Source organism: Lygodium microphyllum, chromosome 27, assembly GCF_053477565.2.
Source record: "Lygodium microphyllum isolate KBCC chromosome 27, Lygodium_microphyllum_v1.1.10, whole genome shotgun sequence".
Classification (NCBI taxonomy): Eukaryota; Viridiplantae; Streptophyta; class Polypodiopsida; order Schizaeales; family Lygodiaceae; genus Lygodium; species Lygodium microphyllum.
Genome location: NC_141161.1, coordinates 106192392 through 106215359, shown reverse-complemented (window position 1 = coordinate 106215359; position 22968 = coordinate 106192392).

The window sequence follows — 22968 nt, the reverse complement described above, 5'->3', positions numbered from 1 at the left end:
CAAGTGGGATGCAGCTCTTGCAGAGGTAGTATGGATTGGACATGCTGTCCAAATATGGGATGATAGGCTGTAAGCCTATTTTAGTTCCTTTGGAGCAGAATGTGAAGCTGAGCACAGATGCAGGTGAGCTTCTAGAAGACCCTACTATGTACAGATGCATAGTAGGAAGTTTGATTTATATGACTATTACCAGGCCAGATTTGAGTATGCTGTTGGATTGGTAAGTCAGTTTATGCAGGCTCCAAGGAACCACATTTGGATGCAGCTAGACGCATACTCAGGTGTGTGAAGTCCACATTGTAGTATGGACTATTTTATGAGACTGGGGTCCAGATACAGTTGCATAGATACACTGATGCTGATTGGGCTGGTAGTATTTCTGATAGACGATCTACCAGTGGATATCTGTTCTCTTTTGGGAGTGCTGCAGTCACTTGGAGCAGCAAGAAATAGCCTACAGTTGCCTTGTCGAGCACAGAGGCTGAGTACAGGGGTGCAGCAATGGCTGCATGTGAGGTAGCTTGGTTGCATAAGCTACTTTATGATATGCATCAGTCTACAAATGGGCCAGTTGTCATTTATTGTGACAACATGAGTAGTATACACTTGGAAAATAACCCAGTCTATCATGCTAGAACAAAGCACATTGAGGTGCATTATCACTATGTGCGAGAGAGGGTTTTACTAGGTCTTATTGATCTAGTTTATGTTAGCACAGAGGATCAGGTAGCTGACATATTCACGAAGGCATTGGGCGTAGAGAAGCTGCGCAAGTTCAGAGACCTGCTTGGTATGCAGGAATTGGGATTGAGCTCGAGGGGGAGTGTTGAGATATCGAGCTCCACTCGTGATACGCCAGGGTGACCGTTGTGTATTTATGTCACCGACTTGTCAGTTGCAGACGCGGTTGGTACACCGCCCATGAATAATAGCTACATGATAGCTATCCTTATCTACTCTAGTTCGTGGCTCAGTTAGTATGCCACCTTAGTTAGTTGAGTTTGGTTTGAGACCCATATATAGGGTTCTTCTACTTCTTTGTACTTGAGTTCTTTTGGCTTACACAACTAAGAAGAGGAAAATTGTTTTCAGCCTCCACCCTTGTGTGTATTCCCCCATTGTGCAAGCAAGAAAGCTTCAAGTGAGACTCCTTCCTTCTCTCCCACAATCTTGACATCACAATGTGTGACTGGGCCTTCCTTTATTCAAATTGTCACTAAAAGAATAAAGAATAAAGTGACAGTGACGAGCGCCTGCCACCTGCAGTGTGCAGTGGCAGTGACTATCAGTGTAGTAATACACGGGCGGCTAGGCGGAGGCGCCTTTACCCCCAACAAGGAGCAATATGACCTCTCTCCTTGCAATTAAGCATTAAAATTTTTCCCATCTATTCCTTGGAGGTCCTCTAAATCTAGGTTGCATTTGAGGTTGCCTTGCCTGCAATAGGCTCATATTCAAATTCAGATTTGCCAATTGTTCTTGCAATTTACTAATCACATCATCATCAAGTTTCCTATGAGCTTGTTGAGTTCCATTCTCTACTCTTTCAAATGACCCATGAAGATTCACAACTTGCTGTCTTGCATTTCCTGTAGCAGTGTCAACATGATTAGGCCGTAAAAATGCATGCACAACGATACCTCTTGATTGATCCGACCTTAATTGTATTTTCCTTTACTTTTCTTTGGCTATTTTGACTGCATCTTCATACATCTCAGGGTCTTTGATCAGAATCTTTTCTCTAATTTTAGGTTTGAGCAATGAAAGAAACTTGTTCTTTTTCAAGAAGATCATAGGAGGTTTCTCCATACTCTGTGCAATTTCTATCTATTTTGCTTCAAATCTCGTAGCAAATTTAGACACTTCCTCATTTTCTCCCTGAAACATCCTTTCCAAAGATTTCCATAAACTCTCAGGAGTTTGCTTAGTTGCAAAACTTGTAGGGAACTCATTTTTAACTTCATTCCAATTTGCCCTTGTCTCTTCATTAAATAAGTTCCACCATAATCTTGTAGAGCCTTCAAGCAACATGCCGATCATTTGAAGCTTATTTGCATCAGTGTCCCTTCAATCGCTATCCTTGAGTTTGTGTGTAGGTTGGTTTCCAAACCTTACACTTCCCAACTGATAAGATCAGCAAGAGATCTTCAATACAGGAGATCCTCGGTGGGGGCACCAATCTATGGTAGGTGAATTGGGTAGTCGGCCTCTAAGAACCCCCAAGACAACACCACAGGATAACGACCAAGGATCTCACCTCAAAACAAAACCCAGGAGACGGCACCACTGAACACATGATAAAAAATTCTTGATCACTCACTCCTCACTGAGACTTCAACTCGACAACTTGAGCATTTTAAAACTTCAAGCTCAGAATTACCATTTTTAGAGAGAATTTGATGCTGAAACAACCTTGGTAGAGACTTCGACAACACGAGCTTTCAGATTCACACAACTCCTATTTTTAGGGATGGAAACCCTACATAGCAAACTACTCCACAAAGCATGATTGCTTCAAGAAGTACAAAATCAGTTGTAGATCCTCTCTATTCTTCTTTCCTCAAAGCACACATAAATACAAACCAAATACAAAGGGAATCAAAGCATTATACGTCAAATTTTTGTGCCCATTCAATTGCTACAAGCATTTCACTGCTGAAGACATTCCATTACTACATCAAAATAGAGCTTGCACTGATATAGCAATGGATAATTATGAATACTTTCATGGAAAACAAAGTTGGTGACATAGATGCTTCTAAATTCACATGTTTCCTCATAGAGCACAGAAATTGCCTCATGAAGCATTACACAGAATAGTTCATAACTTTCTAACAAGACCTTGGATTGCTGAGCTTCAAAAAAGAAAGTTGTAGCTCTCTTTCCAATATATAATTCTTTATAAAAATTTAGAGTCGAAATCCTTGATCTGCTATCCTAAAAAAGCTCTCACAGTCTACAGTCATAAATTCCTGCATGCTCTATACAACAAACACAATTACTATGTTCCAAAAGTACAATCTTGCATTGATGAAGAGTCGCGGGAGCTTCAACTTTACAAACTTTGATCTATTATTTTTTTGGCTACAACTCCTTTTAGATTTTCACTAACTTGAACCCGTGCATTCAACACTTGCTCATAATACATGTTCTGTGCCTCATACCTAGTTTCATATGTAGAGACCCTTCACTTCCATTCTTCTCTATTGAAGGGAGGCCTCACACAGCAACTAACAAACATCACTCTCATCATGAGAAAGAACAGCCCTCTGTTGTCTTTCACTCATATCCATACACCAAAACTGATCTGCAAACTCTTTGGCCCACATAGCAGTAGAAGAAAACAAGACAAAAAGAAGACTCTTATTACCATCATCTAAAAACTGAGAACTTGCATCAACCCATTGACTTTAACAGGTCTGCCATCCTGCTCCTCAGCTCCACTAACTTCAGCTTCATGGTCTCTTTCTTCTGACAAATTTTTCTTCTTCTTCTGAGCTTCAGATTTCTCCCTTTTGCAGCCTATAAGATTCTTCTTCTCCCTCCCTCTCTGTTTCTCTCTCTCACTCTTATGCTTATTGTGTTGAACACTTCTCTTCTCTTCTTTTTTCCAAAAAAACTACCCACGTTTTTGCTTTTTCCCTTGATTTTCAAGTTGCCCCTTGCTTCCCCTTAATTGCTAGATGGCAAACATGCCCCTTGCCACGTAAAATTTCACTCGAGGACTCAAAATCAGAAATGAGAACACATTTTCTTCTCTTTATGCATGAAGTGCATGTCTCAAAACTGAAATATCTCAACCACGTGTCGAACATGCATGACACCACTTGGGATTTCCATTTAACAACTCGAATTCGACTATGGGTAAGTGTTAGAAGGACAAAAAAAGGATATTTTCATGTGTTACCCACTTGACTTCATGCAACATCATGTCCTTGGTCACTCATTTTCACTCACTAGGGTCGCTTAGATTTGTCTCTCGATGGACCACTAAAAGCATGCCAGGACAACTTGGGCATGTTACAATTGGTATCAAAGCAAAACTTTGTAATATTGTGTGACTGATTAATGTATGGTTCGTAGACATATCCTAAACAGAATACTTGAAGTGGTATGGCTTGATTGTCAAGCATCTTTTGCAACCATGAATGCTGATATGCAAGAGAAGAAATTACTTCGCAAGCAGATTAAGGCACCCGAGTTTGGTGGAGAAGGGATACACATCGCAGTCGAGGTAGATATATGGATTGAGTCGATTGATGACTATTTCTCTATTGCAGGAATTGCCTCTACCAATCAAGCAATGATAGCCAACAAACTTAAGTTAGTTGACTAGGCTCGGATGTGGTGGAAGCAACAGTGCAAAGATCAAGGTATTTCTGAAGTCACTCTCACTTGGCCTTAGCTGAAAGATGCTATACGCGGATGATACCTTCAGCCAACCTACCAGAATTTGAAGATGAATGAATTCTTCAAGCTCAAGCAACTGGAATTAGCCCTAGATGCTTACTACTCAAAGTTTGATGCCAGGAGGCATATTCCACGGTGGATTCCGTGAGGTTTTACGGTGGATTCCGTAAACTTAGATGACCGGGGCTCATACGCAAAGAGGATTCTTTGTGCGAGAAGTTGATGGGGACGCCTGTCCTTTTCGGGCGTTTCATTAATTTAGTGTGTACATGGGTGATTCCATAGCGGGTGATTCCGCAAAATGCATATTAAATTAATAAACGTTTATGAGTTTAGAGTGCGCACTCGTAATAAATTAAGGTTAGGATTTATTTCTAACCAGTTGATTTATTTATGTAGCTGAAGACTGCTAGGTATTCACTTTTGTCGGTTTAATTGTGTTATTTTACTAACGATTGTGAATGCTTCAGTTGATGTGTAGAGATAGCAGCAGTGGCGGAGGAAAGCATTGGAGTCTAGCGGGTTTTCGACCTTTGGACTATATTTTGATAGGCGCCACGCCTATATTTTGATTATGTCTATAGAGACATCGACTATTTATTATTATTTTGTATGCGCTTATGCGCCTGGATATGTTATTTTTATTTGGACATCGAGATTGGGCGTGCCAGACTCTTTGGGCACCGCCCATTAGCTTTATTTTCCTATTTTTGGTAGAAAGCAAATTCAAAAGCTAAAAGCTTGTCATATTTTTGTAATTGGGCTATTTTTGAGCAAAAAGATTGAAAATATATATTAAATACATGCTTTGTGAAGCGCTCACACAAGGCATGGGGGAGATTCAACCCAATTTGTCTCTTGTCTCATGTCGTGCTTGCTTTCACATTGGTTTTCGTGCTAAAAAGTAGAGTGCTTTGTTCTTGGGGACCTTTGGGAATTCACTAGGTGAGCTACCTGCGTCCGATCTGCGCACCAAAGTTTGTGACCCTACTAAAATACACACCACCTATGGATATTGTGCAACAAGTATCCAAGTTTTGCCATGGCCTCAACATTCCTTTAAACCATTATCTCGAAGCAATGCGTCCAACAAACTTGCAAGATACATTACTTCGAGCAAAGCCAAACGTCCAATAACTTAAATTGGACAATTGTGACAAAGATGATTCCCGAGATTAGGACAAGAGATGCCACACGTACGGAGAGATAGGACACATCCATAGGAGATGTCCCACTGTCAATGTTTCCATTGCAATGAGCTAGGACATGTCCAAGTAGACTACCCTGACTTAAGTCTAGAAGATATCGAGCCTCCAAGAGAACAAGGCTACACAGTCATAGTCTATGGATATATAGAGGAATTAGACGAGGGCGAAGACCTAGAACCTACTACATCTCTTAAGGATCATTAGAAATCTTAGAAGTTTTATCTACATGTAATACAACTTATACTGGGAATAAATCCTACTCTTGTACCTACGATTAATTGCAATAATATGAGTTGCACTACTTGAGTCATTACAAGTAGTGCAGCGGACTGGGTCCTAACCCACAGGCCTTAATCCCCACTAATGCTTGTCTTCCTCAGTTCTTCCTAGATGAGGACATCTCGAGTTCTCTAAGGGGGAGAGGATGTAATGTTCCCTGCCACGGCCCATAATCCCCCTAATTTTAAAGATAATAAAAAAAATTTAACTCCCTCCCCTCCCCTGTTCTCACTGATCGATGGAGGGGGGAGGGAAGGGAAGGAAGAGAATGATGTGGCAGAGGGAGATAATGATGTCAAGTGAGGGATGGAGGATGATGACATAGGTGAGGAGGGAGGCCACATCTACCTGTCCAGTGGCTGCCTGGAGGAGCTAAGGATTGTCAAGACTGTGGGAGAGAAGGAAGGAGTCTCACTTGTAGCTTTCTCACTTACACAAATGGGAGAATACACACAAAGGTGGAGGCTCAAAACACTTTTCCTCTTCTTAGTTGTGTAAGCCAAAATGAACTCTAGTACATAGAAATAGAAGAACCCTATATATGGATCTCAAACCAAACTCAACTAACTAAGGTGGCATACTAACTGAGCCACGAACTAGAGTAGATAAGGATAGCTGTCATCTAGCTATTATTCATGGGCGGTGTACCAACCGCATATGCAGCTAACAAGTCGGTGATATAAATGCACAACAGTCACCCTGGCATATCACGAGTGGAGCTCGATATCTCAAATTAGGGAAATAATATCACCTAGAGCTAACAATGGAAATAATACATGTGGTTCTTAGCCATGATGCTGACTCTAAGGGCCATTATGGAGATCTACTAGACTTTAGGTCTAGTGTTTCCTAGCTATTAGGGACATTAGGGATCTATTAGAATTTAGGTCTAGTATTGTTAAGATATCGGGACATTAATTATCTATTAGACTTTAGGTCTAGTATCGAATCCAAGGGTTATTACAGATCTATTAGACTTTAGGTCTAGTGTTGTCAAGCTAGGTTGGTCTTTATTTTTCAATAGTATTTGCATGATCTTCATTACCATCTATTTAGCTAGCCTCTAAATAGTTGGATTACCTATAAGCAATACATTGAGGTATTTCAATTGTCACGCTAGTATCCACTTCCTAATCCCTATCATGTCTTCCTCTTTGGGTGTGCAATGATGCTATTTCAACTACCATGCTAGTATCGACATCCTAAAACCCATGGGTACTCTCTTTGGGTGTGCAATGATGCCCTCTCCTTAGTTTTAAGGGCTCTTATTCCTTTAAGAGAAATGTTGGTTTTCTTTAAGAGTCTCATTTGGGATTTGTTTCACATGTACCTCTATCAAAGAAATAGTGTCCTTTCCTTGCATCTATGATATGGTCTAGTTTTCATAGTATCTTAGTGGTGTAAGATCAAATTCTGCATGTAGGTCTAGGGGCCAATTTGGACAATAAAGCACAATGAATTGAGAATGAGATCTCTAGCACAAAAGTGGAAGCATAGAAAGAATAATATATTTTTTGTATGGGATGGGAACCATTAATGCAAGACATGGTACACTCACATTTGTGTAAGCCAATATACGTGTTTTAGTTTGAGAAACTAGACGTATGGTCTTTATCTAGTGAACCTTGATGAGTCCCTAGTATTGTTTGCAACATAGTCCCATGTGGTTAGTCATCATGTGAGTGTCAAATGCTACTCCTTTGACGTCAGGAAGAAGAGAGGGGGTGAGTTTTATAGTATTACAAGTTGAAGATGATTACAGACCATGTTGTGGTTTAAAGATAAGCTCACACCAAATGAGCTCATAGAGAAGCCAAAAGAGATGGTCAAGTGAAGGTATCACCAAGCGAAGGAAAATGGGTCATCCATCCCATTGTTGTGTGCTTGCATTTGTGGGCTTGTGGGCTTGTGGGCAAGACATCAATCATCAATCACTTGGTCCAAAGATGTGGCCAAATGGGCAAATGATAATATGGAATTTGAGAGATAATTGTGTAGACCCTAATACTATTTGCCACAAAAATCTTAGGCCAACCTATCTGAAGAAGGGTTGGTGAATCGTTTTGCTTTTGCAAGATTTGACACTCTTTTGACATTAGCATGAAGTGCATGAGAAATGCCCCAAACTAGTCACAAATAGTAAGATTATAACTATTGTTTTGCTTGGAATTATACTTGCAATTTTTAGAGGTTCTACAATCAACTTGTCAAGACAAGGGTCATAAGTGGAGACAGAGAGCTCAAGTGTAGTGCTAATATTAGGTAATGTATCTATATGACACCATTTGAGAGTAGGCCACACCAACATCCTCATGTAGCTTATGATTAAGGTGGCTACCAAGGTATAGACCTTGGAGTACTTGGCAATGAGGCTATGAAGGCTTCATTGGTGCCATTAGTTGCACACAAGGTGGAAGTGTTTGCTTGAAGACAAAAATTCCCAAGCGGTCACCTATCCCACTATTGTCTACACCTAGGCACACTTAGCTAGAAGAACACTAACCATCAAGTTTTTCTCTCTCAGTTTCAAGCATCATGCCATGCCCTCACCTTTGTGTTGGGAGTAAAGGCACATGTGCCTATGTCCCCATGCATTTACACACATACCATGACCTCATACTTGTATACTATAAGTGGTAGGTTCCCATTACTATCATTTTATTCTTTATTCTTTTAGTGATTATTGAATAAGGGAAGGTTGGCCATACATTGTGAAAATGGAGTTTCCACATCTTGTGTGTCTCTCTCTTGCTCTCTTGCTCTCGTGGTCCATCCTCCATAGCTTGCATATCTCTTTCTTCTTCTTTCTCGTGCTTCCACTGGACTTCACCCTTGAAATGGTATCAGAGGTTTTCATGTAATATTTACATTGAAAAATATTATTAGCCCGCGTGAGACTCATGCAAGAACAATTCCAGCATCAAAGTTAGGGTCGGTGCGGACTTTAACAGTACATGACATATCACGAGTCTCCACTGGCCAAATGAGACTAAGAACTAAGGTAACCGCATATCTACGTCTGAACCTCGTGCTACACCAGTTGCCGCCTGAAGCAGTACATCGCCAACGCCATCCGCTGCAAATCGACGCCGCCATCAAGCTCCTATCCCCTTCCCTCCATGACATGTGGTGCTATAACTGAAGCCTTCTAAGTGGGGGGGGGGGGGGGGGGGGGCTCTCTAAGCCCCCTTTCCTATTGCCTTCTCAAGCGGGTTTTTTTATTACTCCTCGGTATTCTTTAAAACCTCTTACATTGCCCCTACAAGCGGTTTTTTTTCAAACCTGGGGAGTTAAGCCTTTCCCCCCTTAGCATTTCCACAAAGCCATTCCCGTGGATTTCCTCCCCCCCCCCCCCCCCACACACACACAAGTCCTTTAAAGTGGACTTTTATAAACCCTTCCCAAGGGGTCTTTATAACCCCCGAGATTTAAGCACCCTTTCCCCCCTTGCATACTACAAAGCTATTTTTCTCCTTTCCATGGATTGCCACACTAGCGGGTTTTAAGCCCCTTGAATCTCCTTAAGTCCACATTATCCCTCGGCTTTCTTTTAAAGCCCTTCCAGTGGACTCACATAAAGCCATATTAGCCAGGTTTTAACCCCTTTCCCATTTCAACTCCTACAAGCCATTTTACCTTGGGATTTTTCTTAAGCCCCCTTTCCGTGAAGATCAATTGTATTCCCAGAACTTCTATGAAAAGAAGGGAAGTTCATAAGTTTCCATTTCTAAAGCCCGATTTCGAAAGACGGTGAAATTGGTCAAGGAAGCCAAATATAAAAAGGAATTGTGCGTGCGAGGGAGAAGGGCCAAGATCATAAGTCTGCGGCCAAGTCAAGAAGGTCGAATTCACGATGGCCCCTAAAAAGGCATAAGGCGCAACCGCAAGAGGATCATCTCCTAGCATTCATGTGGACATTTCACCGAATCCACAAGTCCGGGTTTTCTTCTTAATTTTGGTTTACATCAAAATATTGAAATTGTGCATGGATAATTTATGGAATTAGGATGCACTTTTGGCTATTTTAAAGGAAATAACTCACAATCGAGGAATTGGTCATTTGTATTTTTCAAATAACAAATGAAAGAAGGACATAAGATGTTTATGCATTCTTAGCAAGTTGTTTTTATGCATTGCAAAGTAACGAATTTAGACCAACTAATGATCATCTTTACAAAGTCGAAATTATTGTTGTACACTTTGATTATGCATGGAAAGATAAAATCGTATGTTGCATTATTAGACATCTCTTTCTTTGCAAGGATTCATTAAAGAAGATTGTTAACAACCATAGGAATTTGCAAGGCATGGAAATGGTTCTAGAGATGCATGAAGTAGATTAAACTCTAGTCAATTGGCATAAATCTCAATCAACTACGTAAATAGTTACGAAAGGTTGCGTAATGCTCATTCAGCCTACGAATATCTCATTCAAAAATGAAGTTAGAAAAAGGCTGCATGGTTCGTTTAACATAAACCCTAAAAGCTTAGCAGCATGAATCGTGAATACGTCAATGGAAATTATGCCGTAACTTAACATACACTTGGATCTTAACCAGAAAAGTTAGGGGTTGTAAATCTAATCATATGTAGGCAATGAATTGTGTATGGTATCGTAATGAAACTAGTTTTTCTTCTCGTTGATCAAGATAATATCTTCATAAATAGACAAGTATATTGTTTTACCCTAAACACTTAAACCACAAAGGACACGCTTAGGAATGGTTAAATTGATGCAACATATTCCAAGTGCTAACCAGGGTTTAGCACGTTGAGGATGTGACCTAGTCGCACTTATTGCTAAGTTGAAACTCTCATACCCTAAAAGGCATGTCCACATTCATGGAATGTAGGGACAATAGGACAATACTTGCGAGAAACAATCTACGGTTTCTACCCTAAGGATTGATCGATTAAAAAGAAGGAACTCGGTTTGAATTGGAACCCTAGGACCGACAATGTTGGCCTAGTGCAATCAGAAACGGATTGGATATGAAGACGCCCTAACCCTGTTTCCTATCTAATCATGATTTCATGATTAGAAGACGCCATTCGATGGGTAAAATAGTCCCATGGATTTTGATGCGACACTTGTGCAACAAGTTGCAAAGTCACATGATCTTGTGATTTGATCATAAGGGAATGGCCAATTCCTCGGAATGAGATTGGCAGATTCTTGTGCAAGTTTATCTTGCAAGAGGATGAGTAGTCGTTCTGATATAGGACCTTTCTTGGGAAAAGGGACCAAGATAAGGGAATTAGATATTTGCTTGGAAGCAAAGGATCAATCAATAATTTGGAGCAACATATTCACTGTTAATAGAACTTAAGGTATTGGTTAAAGTTGGGTTAATAGGGTACGGCCCTAACCTAAGGATATACGGGTTAACAAACAAACCCCTGGGGATCTTGCCAAGTCGCAATTGATCCTGGATCGAGTGGTGGGTGCATTCGAAAAGAAGGATTCACTCCTTAGCAATTGGCCAAATAATGACCACTGGAAATGATTATGCTTGTAACAGTTTAAAGAGCATTGTTGCTTTGTTTGCTCAAGGAATTAAAGGTTGAAAAGCTATCTAATGCTTGAGGTTGAAGGCGTGAAGGGAGAGGTAGCCTCAATTACCCCCGACTGTCTGCCTGACCCTAACCAAGGGGGTTGTTAACCACACCGGGTGTCAAGATTGTGGGAGAGAAGGAATGAGTCTCACTTGTAGCTTTGTTGCTTGCACAATGGGGGAATACACACAGAGATGGAGGCTGAAAACAGTTTTCCTCTTCTTAGTTGTGTAAGCCAAAAGAACTCTCGTACAAAAGAAATAGAAGAACCCTATATATGGGTCTCAAACCAAACTCAACTAACTAAGGTGGCATACTAACTGAGCCACGAACTAGAGTAGATAAGGATAGCTATCATCTAGCTATTATTCATGGGCGATGTACCAACCGCATCTACAACTGACAAGTCGGTGACATAAATGCACAACGGTCACCCTGGCATATCACGAGTGGAGCTCGATATCTCAACACTCCCCCTCGAGCTCAATCCCGATTCTTGCACACCAAGCAGGTCTCTGAACTTGCACAGCTTCTCTGCGCCCAATGCCTTCGTAAATATGTTAGCTACTTGATCCTCTGTGCTGACATAAACTAGATCAATAAGACCTAGTGAAACCCTCTCCGGCACATAGTGATAATGCACCTCAATGTGCTTTGTTCTAGCATGATAGACTAGGTTATTTGCCAAGTGTATACTGCTCATGTTGTCACAATAAATGACAACTTGCCCATCTGTAGGCTGATGCATATCCTAAAGTAGCTTATACAACCAAGCTACCTCACATGCAGCCATTGCTGCACCCCTGTACTCAGCCTCTGTGCTCGACAAGGCAATTGTAGGCTGTTTCTTGCTGCTCCAAGTGACTGCAGCACTCCCAGAAGAGAACACATATCCACTGGTAGATCGGCTATCAGAAATACTACCAGCCCAATCATCATCAGTGTATCCATGCAGCTGTATCTGAACCCCAGTCTCATAAAATAGTCCATACTGCAATGTGGACTTCACATACATGAGTATGCGTCTAGCCACATCCAAATGCGGTTTCCTTGGAGCCTGCATAAACTGACTTACCAATCCAACAGCATTGCTCAAATCTGGCCTGGTAATAGTCATATAAATCAAACTTCCTACTATGCGTCTGTACATAGTAGGGTCTTCTAGAAGCTCACCTGCATCTGTGCTCAACTTCACGTTCTGCTCCAAAGGAACTAAAATAGGCTTACAGCCTGTCATCCCATATTTGGACAACATGTCCAATCCATACTGCCTCTGCAAGAGCCGTATCCCACTTGGCAATCTAATCACCTCAATGACCAAGAAATAACGCAGCTCTCCCAAATCCTTCATCTCAAACTTCTGCTTCAATAGCATTTTCACATGAAGGATATCTTCATCACTATCACCTGTGATAATCAAATCATCAACATAAATGACAAGCAGCATAATACCTTTCTCTGTTTTTCTCACATAAAGTGAGAAATCTACCTTGGAAATCTGAAAGCCAATAGTGACAAGATACTGTCCTATCTTGTCAGACCATGCTCTAGTTGCTTGCTTCAAGCCATACAATGCTTTCTTCAAGCTACAAACAAACTCAAGATGAACAGCATGCACATAACCTGGTGGTTGCTCCATATATACCTCTTCTTGCAAATCACCATGCAAGAAGGCATTCTTTGCATCCATCTGATGTAAAGACCATTCCTTTGATGCAGCCATAGCAATGACTGCTCTTATGGTTTCCATCCTTGCAACGGGACTGAATGTTTCTTCATAATCAATGCCATATGTTTGTGCATACCCCTTGACTACTAATCTTGCCTTGTGTCTGTTCACAGAACCATCTGCATTGTGCTTCACCTTATAAACCCACTTATAGCCAATTGCATTCTTACCTTTAGGCAAAGGTACCAATTCCCATGTAGCATTTTCTTCCAAGGCATCCATTTCTTCATCCATGGCTTTCTCCCATTTTTCTTTTCCCATGGCTTGCTCAAAAGAAGTGGGCTTTGGTTCTTGTATCACTTTGACCATATATGCATAGTGAATGGCTATAAATCCATCATATTTTAGCCTATCCACGGGATACCTAGCTCTGGTAGACCTGCACAAAGTAGGTTCACTCCCAGGTGCTCTCAAAACATCCCTGGTCTTCCTTACTCTAGGTGAAACAATAGAAGGAATGCCCAACTCATCATCAATGCTCTATTCTGAGCCACTGGATTCACCATCCACATAAGAGTGACCTACATTCACATCAAACATGGGCTGATCTACCTTCTCTTTTCCTTTTCGTGATACCTGCATACCGTTATCTGCATTGCTTTGAGAAGATTCTCTTGATCTCAATCTGCCTGTCCATGGCGAAGAATGTGAACCACTACTAGAGGACGCTCCAGGTCCACTAATATCTTGTGACTGCTACTGTGAGTTCTGTGTAGCATTACCATTTTGTGCATCTACATTATCAATCACATTTACTGGTTTATACCAGCTACTCATCTCATCAAGAACACATCTCTGCTCACTATAAAGTTACCAGTAGAAGGGTTATAGCATCTATACCCTTTTTGCTGTAGAGAATAACCAATAAAGATGCACTTTTCAGCTTTTGGATTCAACTTGGATCTCAACTCATCTGGCACATGAACATAGGCAATGCAGCCAAAAATTTTCAAATGAGAAATATCTAGTTTCCTACCAGTATACCTCTCCTTTGGAGTCATGCCATGTATTGCTACAGTGGGAGTCATGTTCATTATGTAGACTGCTGTAGCAACTGCCTCAGCCGACAGGTCTTTTCCATTGAGCATGGCACGAGATACCTCTCCAATATGCATGTTTTTTCTTTCTGCAATTCCATTTTGCTGTGGGGTATGACTGCATGAATATTGCTGCTTTGTGCCATGCTCCTGCAAGAACCTTGCAAACTCATTTGAGAGGTACTCTTCCCCTCCATCTGACCTTAGGCATTTTATTTGTGGGCCTATTTCTTTTTCAACCACAACTTTAAGAGTTTTGAAATGCCCAAAAACTTCACTTTTCTTTTTCATAAAATACACCCAAACTTTTTTGCTATAGTAATCAATAAAAGTGACAAAATAATGACAGCCTCCAAGAGATGCAGCTTTAGTAGTCCACACATTAGAGTGGATTGATTCCAATGGCTTCTTACTCTCTTGAACATGTCTAGGAAATGGTTTCCTTGCCTGTTTTCCAAACTGACAGGCTTCACATACCTTATACATTTCTACAACCTTGAATTTTGGCAATCCTGCAACAATATTTCGGGCCTGCATTGATTTAAGTCATTGTACATTAAGATGACCAATGCCTTTATGCCAGATATCAATATCTGCAACTACACCGATCCCATGTGCAAACATTACTGCACTCAATTCAGGCATGTCTGCATCCAATGTAAACATTCTGCCCTTCTTATTTCCTTTTGCTATCAAGCGACCTTTATTTTTCATATCCTTAACAAAGCATCCATGGGAATTAAATCTGACCTGCAAGCCCTGCTCAACCATTTGACCAATAAAAACCAGGTTCTTGGTGATATTCGGAACATAAAATACATCCGATAGGTATTTCTTTTTCCCATCCTGCATAGACAAAGGAATATTTCCAATCTGCATAATAGGATGTGCAGTATCATCACCAGTCTCCACAAATCCTAGTTTTTTCATTTTCCTTGCATCCTGCATCCATTCTACATGACCTGTCATGTGGTTTGATGCACCTGAGTTAATATACCACACATCATTACTTTCTTCTGCACTTGTCACAGAATTGGTCATGTGGTGTACCATAAACAAATGCTCATTTTTGTCATCACCCTATCTACTAGAAGATGCATAATTCCCTTATTGCAGTTTTCCATTCATGATGTCATTCTACTTTTTATAGTAGTCTTTAGCCATATGACCCATTTTACCATAGTAGTAGCATTCAACATTGCTATTAGCATTTTGCCCTCTTTGCCATCCACCACGACCTCTTTGACTCCCCCTGCCTCTAGAGTTACCACGTCCTCCTCCATAGGACTGGTTTTCTTGAGTTTGCTACATATTCTGATTTCTACTACAGCCTCCAGATTGGCCTCCTCTACCTTTGCCTCTACCTCTTCCAGCATTTGAGTAGAAGACAGCTTCTTTTGAAGTTTCTTCTGAAGAAGATGCACCACCATTTCTCTGCTCCTCAGAAATTAGAAGAGCAATCAACTCCTCAAAATCAAGAAATCTTTTACGCACGGAAATGGATGTTCGAAACTGTGCATAATCCTTTCCTAGACCATTCAAGGTCACAGAAACTAAATTATCATCTTCCATTGGTGACCCAATGGAAGCAAGTGCATCTGCAATCTTCTTCACCTTCATGTGGTAGTCATTGATGCTCATACTTTCTCTTTGCACATTGTGCAACTCTTGCTTGAGCTGTATTTTCTTGGCTTGCGTATTTGTGCTATATATTTTTGACAAAGTATCCCATGCCTCCTTTGGCGTACTTGCATCCTGAATATGCACAATCATAGAGTCTGAAATACTGATAGACAGCCAATACATAACTTTCCTGGCTCTCTCATGCCATGCTTTAAATGCCTGCATTTGCTGTTGATTGGGAACATCAGGAAGAACTGGTTCTTCTTCATTTCCTACAACAAATTTCCAATATCCTTTTCCCATAAGAAAATTTGTCATTCTAAACTTCCATGCTTGGAAGTTATTCTTGTCAATCTTTTCAGTTACAATCTGTGAAAGAGAATCAGACGCCATTATAGAACACTACAAAAAATTATGTCACAGAAAAAAAGACTGCTTCACCCTCACAAGGGCAAATCTGCAAAACTGGCGAAAGTGGTATTTGACCACACAGTCACTTCCTAGTGAAGATTTTGCATAATTAGGAAACAAGGATGATTCTATAACTCCCAATGTCTCTGCACACAAGCATAGGATGCAATTTCTACGGTAACTTTTCACCGACCTATAGAACAGTGGTCGCACAGCATAAAACATGGCCTTTTCTTGAGTGCGTGCAAAAAACTTCCGCCTCCAAAACAGGCCCCGAAATGGCCTCAAATTAAAAAAACAGGGTCACTATGGGCTAAAGCCCTCTCCCGCAGCATATATTGCCCTCTTGCTTTACCGCGAAGGGCGTCTCAACCTGAGACAATGCACTCTTGCACTTTCCGGCTGTGCTACCTGTAAAGACTTGCTCCCAAAACAGAAGAATGAAAGCAACACTGGTCCTCTTACCAAAACACCGCGAACTTGGCTTGCTTTCTTGAGCTCCTTACCACGAACAAGACTCTGATACCATGTCAAGATTGTGGGAGAGAAGGAAGGAGTCTCACTTGTAGCTTTCTTGCTTGCACAATGGGGGAATACACACAGAGATGGAGGCTGAAAATAGTTTTCCTCTTCTTAGTTGTGTAAGCCAAAAGAACTCTCGTACAAGAGAAATAGAAGAACCCTATATATGGGTCTCAAACCAAACTCAACTAACTAAGGTGGCATACTAACTGAGCCACGAACTAGAGTAGATAAGGATAGTTGTCATCTAGCTATTATTCATGGGCAGTGTACCAACCACATCTGCAACTGACAAGTTGGTGATATAAATGCACAACGGTCACCCTGGCATATCACGAGTGGAGCTCGATATCTCAACACTGGGAAGGTGGACCGAACCCGCCACGAGAGGTCTCTCCATTGAGCACTACTTGGAGCAGGAGGACGCTTGGGTGCCAGGGGGGCTGTGGCCGTAAATCCCTCGCCTTCCGGGCCCTACACAAGAGGCCAACGTGACTCAGGATTGGATCTTGAGGCCCGCATACTAGTCTATGGGCGGAATCTTGGATTAGTAATCCCTGTGGATTTCTAGATAGCCTTCGGGCAGATTATGGATAAGCCTACGGGTTGGGATTTATAAATGTATTTCAAAGATAAATATGATAACCTTTTTGAAAAGGAACTTGTTTGACACTGTTTTTCTATGTCAAGTGCTAAGATTACGTGAAGAAATCGGTGCCTAACGGGCTAATTAAGGAAGCTACTTAATGCACGCCCAACTAAATGTGGCAGGTAATTAGAAAACTAAAACAATTGAGGAAAGTGTAGTGGATGTGGCCATGGGTCCGTCCTATGGATGGGTGGTCCCGGTTGGCTGGGAACTTTTCTCAATCATAAATGATAGCAAGAAGATCGTTTCAAAGGACACGAACAACAAGGGTGCTGACCTAGAGCCTAAGTTATACTAATCCCGATTTATGTTGTTTTAGGGGAACAGAATGGGGCTATGCTTTATGGAAAAGAGGTTGAGCTTTGCATCCCTCTAGTTTCCCATTCTCCTTGAACCAAGTGCAGAGTGAATCCACTTCGGCCCTGGTGTTTCTGTGTAAAGTAGTTTGCTCGGGGTTTGACGCTAGTTGCCGTTTAGGAAATGACCATTAGGGAAAACCCTAATTTAGGTTGGTCCTAAGTGGGAATAGCCAGAATACTTCCGCTATGTGGCAGACATGGAAAGTCCTAGATCGCGAACCCAGTGACATTCCATGGGAGTGCCGGGCAGAGCTTTCTAGACCTCCTTTCCAATGGACTGCTAAGACGTGTCCTGAAGGGAACATGTGGACACGTTACATTTCATTTGAGGAGCTTCTTCATCATTTACTTCAGCATAGATTTAAAGCTTCAAATTTCAAGCTTTCATGGTAGCCACATCCCAAGATATGCATAAGTACTATATTGATTATTAGCTCATTTAATGTTGCTCCAACATTGTTCTAGCCTTTCCCCTTATCATTTGAGCTCTCAAAAGTGAGCTTTGTGCTCATTTGTAGCAACTAGAGCCCTAGGATACCCTCTTGTAATTTTTGGTGCATTTTAAGGGGCTGACCCTATTGCTTGTTAGAATATCAAGCTCCCGTTACTCTTCAGTCAGTCTATCTTTATGTGTGTTACCAACATTAGCTAGATACAGCTATATACAAGTGTGACATTCAATAAGTCGGTGTAGTCAGTGACTTAACCACAATTAGTCTTGGTTAGTCATACCTATGTGTGTAAGTCTCTTTTAGTTAGTATGATGGAAGAATAATGGAAGAAGAACAACAATGAGCTGAGACTCATCTTCCGCTCCACTCTCTCTCCCTCTCTTCCAACATGGTATTAGAGCTTGAACACCTGAAGCTTGAAGGCTTGGCAGTGGCCATTTGACATCAAGACTTTAGATTTGAAGAAATCGTCATCAAAGGAGACTATGCATTCAGCCCATTTTTTTGTAGAAGCTATATCTTGCTACATAAATGGTTTTTAGAGAAACAATCCTTCACTCCTGACCGTTTCAACGTGGTCTACAACTTTTCAGAAGAAAGTTTTTTCAAATTACTCACAGATTTTGAGATATTCAGCGCAGACCTGTGCAAACTAGCTATTTACTACAGTAAACAACAGGTGATTCTAGGGCATTGGTGGCTTTCATCCTAACAATGTATATGCCGTTATTATCATGAATTTAAGCATGAAATTGGAGTTTTAAATGCTCAGATTTGGAGCTTATTTGTAGGTTGGAAATAGTGAATTGGTAGCTGCCTTGAATTTGGAACCAATATATCTATAGGGTTGAAGTATCTGTGATGGTTATTTGCTAGTGACAAATGCTTGAATCATACCACTTGAGTTGTAGATGCTTTTTGGGATATTGTGAGTGCTGAAAGTCCAAAGTTTGGAATGATTTGTTGCTGGTTATACCAAGATATTGACTGGTTATTGTCTGCAGGAAGGATACCTATCAACTTCACTTGACATACATGCAATACATGCAGGAAGGATACCTATCATCTTCACTTGACAGACATGCAATATATTCTGACCGATTGGACATGTATCAACTCCTACATAGAGTGGCAATTGAATGAGATGTTTTGGGGATGTTTTGAGGTCTGAATACTCTTGTTTTAATAAAGAAAATACTACTGGTTATAGCAGTGGGCTGGCTGTATTTGGTACTGCTACTTGCATACAATCTTTGCATACTATACAAACATTGATACTTGTCTGGACATAGTTTGCTGTTGGGATGTTTTGCCACTACCATAGAATGTTTTGAATTGATTTGAGCTTGGTTTATGCTTAGTTGACTGTGTTTTTTCATTGTTGGAATACAATTTATAGCAAGCAAGTTGTCAGGAAAACTATCCTGAATTGCAAGAAACTATCTTGAATAGCAAGAAACTGGTCCTGAACTGGTAGGAAAAGGAGTCATATACTTACAGATTATATACATCATTGAATACCTAAGCTGCAACTATGGAAAATGCCCAAGGCACTGACAATATCACTCAAATTGTGGGAGAAAAGCTAGACAACAAAAATTTTGCTTTATGAAAGTTCCGTATGAAGAATTTTATGTACAGGTGATGAGGCTAAATGTGAAATACGTGAAAGGAATCCGATAAATGATTAAAAAAGGGCTCATAAGCTATGGACTGAGAGAGCATGCAAGGTGTTACATTGATTTTCCTTATGTATATCAAATGCTATGGTTATACAGATTACTAGATGTAGTTCCCCAAAGGATGCATGGGACATACTCATGAAGAATTATGAAAATGTAACACATGCAAGAAAGATTCAACTAAAGCAACAGTTCAATAACATGTCTAGGAATGGCAGAAGCATTTAGGCCTACACTATAGAGATCAAGAACATAGCGGATAAGCTTGCCACCATTGGATCTTCAGTGTTTGAGGATGATATGATTGTAGTGACGTTAAATGAACTTGGCAAAGAGTATAAAGCATTTGATACGTCTATTTCTGTGAGAGCTAAATCCCCTGATTGGGATGAGCTAATTGCTTTTCTACTGCTCGAGGAAGTTAAGCTTGGGATGAATACAGGTTCTAGTACATCTCAAAGCAGAGACACTGTTCTTTACTCTAGCCAGTGTGGTAGAGGCGGCTGAGGTCATGGCTCTTTTCAAGGTCGAGGAGACACTCAAAACACTTATGTGGACAACATCAGCAGAATGCCTGACATGGCTCAAATACACAAGTCCAGCATGGATCTAGTGGCTTTAGATGTAGGGGGAGATCACTCCATGGTGGTGGATTTGGTTCATGGCAATCAAATGATCATTTAAACAGAGATAAGGACTGTCATTACTGTGGCAGATATGGACACATTGCAAAGGATTGTTACAAGAAGCAAGGAGATATGAAGGCAAAGGGAAAACAACATGGGCACTATGCATCTTCTAGTGGTGCTCATGATGAGTAGGTTGACAGATTGTTTGCCATGCAGCATGTGTCTAAGAATGCACCTAGGGAGAACAGAGGATGAGAGATGGTACATTGATTCAGGGGCTTGAAATCATATGAAACCCCATGGAAAATGGTTTGATGAGATGGTTGCAGGTTCACATGGTTATGTGTGTACTGGGGATGACACACAGCATGACATTCAACATACATGAATTGTTCTATTGTTGATGCCGGATGGCAAGAAAAAGAGCTTGCATGATGTACTACATGTACCTACAATAACCAAGAATCTTTTGTTAGTTGGATAGATGGCAGAATACAATCTGTAGGTGAGATTTAATAGAGATGGATGCTTTGTTGAAGAATATGGTAATGGCTGCAAATTGATTGCTAGAGGTCGAAGAGATGGCAAAATATTTACTCTTGATGTGTCAATTCCAGAATTGAAAGTAGCCATGTTTGCACATGATGATGGTGCTATACAGGATGTTGAGATATGGCATAAGCGGATTGGCCATGTGAATGTACAAAAGCTGAAATCTATGCAGCAAAAGGAGATTGTGCTTGGAATGCCTAAGTTTAAGTATCATGACTTTGGACATGTATGCGATGCATGTTAGTTTGGAAAGGAAGCAAGGTTTCCATTTATGAGACATGTACAGAATACCTCACAACCCTTGCAATTGGTACATTCAGATGAATGGGGTTTGTCTCATAATGCTTTGTTTGGTGTGCTCGTTACTATGTATCCTTCATTGATCATTTTAGCAGGTATACTTGGCTATATATACTAAAAAATAAGGATGATGTGTTTAATGCATTCAAGGACTTCAAGAAGTATGCTGAAAATGAGTTGTGTTGTAAAATTTCATGTCTTAGATCAGATGGAGGTGGAGAATATGTCTCCAATTACTTTGACAAGCACCTTGGTAAACATGGGATCAGAAGATAGTTAACTTGCAGCTATACACCGTAGCAAAATGGTGTAGCAGCAATGAAAAATAGGGTACTGATGGAATCGATAAGAGCTATATTGAATGAGAAGAGTTTGCCAAATGGTTATTTGGGATGAAGCAATAGTGACTGTTGTCTATGTGCTGAATAGAACCCCTACAACATGGATTCATGATGTAACTCCATATGAGAGGTTGTACGGTCATAAGCCTGACATTTCACACTTGAAGGTATTTGGTAGCATTGCGTATGTGCATGTTCTTGATGAAAAGAGGAAGAAATTGGATCCTAAAGCTATCAAGAGCGTATTCATTGGCTATGCACAAGACCCCAAAGCTTACAAGTGTTATGTACTGTCTACACATGAGACATTGATTAGCAAAGATGTTGTTTTTGATGAGTTGGTATCGTGGTATGGTAATCCTATTGTAGTGGGTACTAATGGATCAGTTAGCACTAGTAATGCTGAAAATACACCTATAGTATACATCTATGAGTGGTCCTATAGGTGATGGGCCACCTATAGTAAGTCCTTGGTCAGGACACTTGCGAAGTCATACTCCCATGTCCACTGACACGGATATGTCAGTGAGGGGGAGATTGGATAAGGGAAAAGAAAATATGCTTGAGGATGTGACAGGTCCACTTACAGTAGGTTATGAGTCATCTAATAGCAATAGTTTGGATAGTGAGTTGGGCATTCTGTCTATTATGACATCTGGAGCAAGACAAAGTCGTTATGTACTGCCTCATGAGAGGCAAGCTCAAAGTGAGCCATAGTTATGGAGATCTGAGAGAGTCAAAAAACCATTTTACAGGTTTACATACCTAGTTATTGAGCCTGCCATTATGCATATATGGCTAGTGTGACAGGTTACAAAGAACCTACAAAGTTTGATGATGCAATTATAGATGATAATTGGTGTGCTGCCATGGATGAGGAGTATGTAGCCCTAGCTGAAAATGAGACATGGAAATTGGTTGAGTTTCTTGAAGGTAAAGTACCCATTGGTTGCAAATGGGTGTAGAAGGTTAAGTGCAAGTCAGATGGTTCGTTAGAATGCTATAAAGCCAGGCTGGTTGCAAAAGGGTGTGCACAACAATATGGCATTAACTAGGAGGAGACTTTCAATCCGGTGGCTAAAATGGCAACTGTTAGAGCTGTCATTGCTTTGACAGCATGCAAAGGCTAAAAATTCTGGCAAATGGATGTCAAGAATGCTTTCTTGAATGGTGATTTGGTTGAGGAAGTATATATGGAGCAGCGTGAAGGTTATGTTCACCCGGACTTT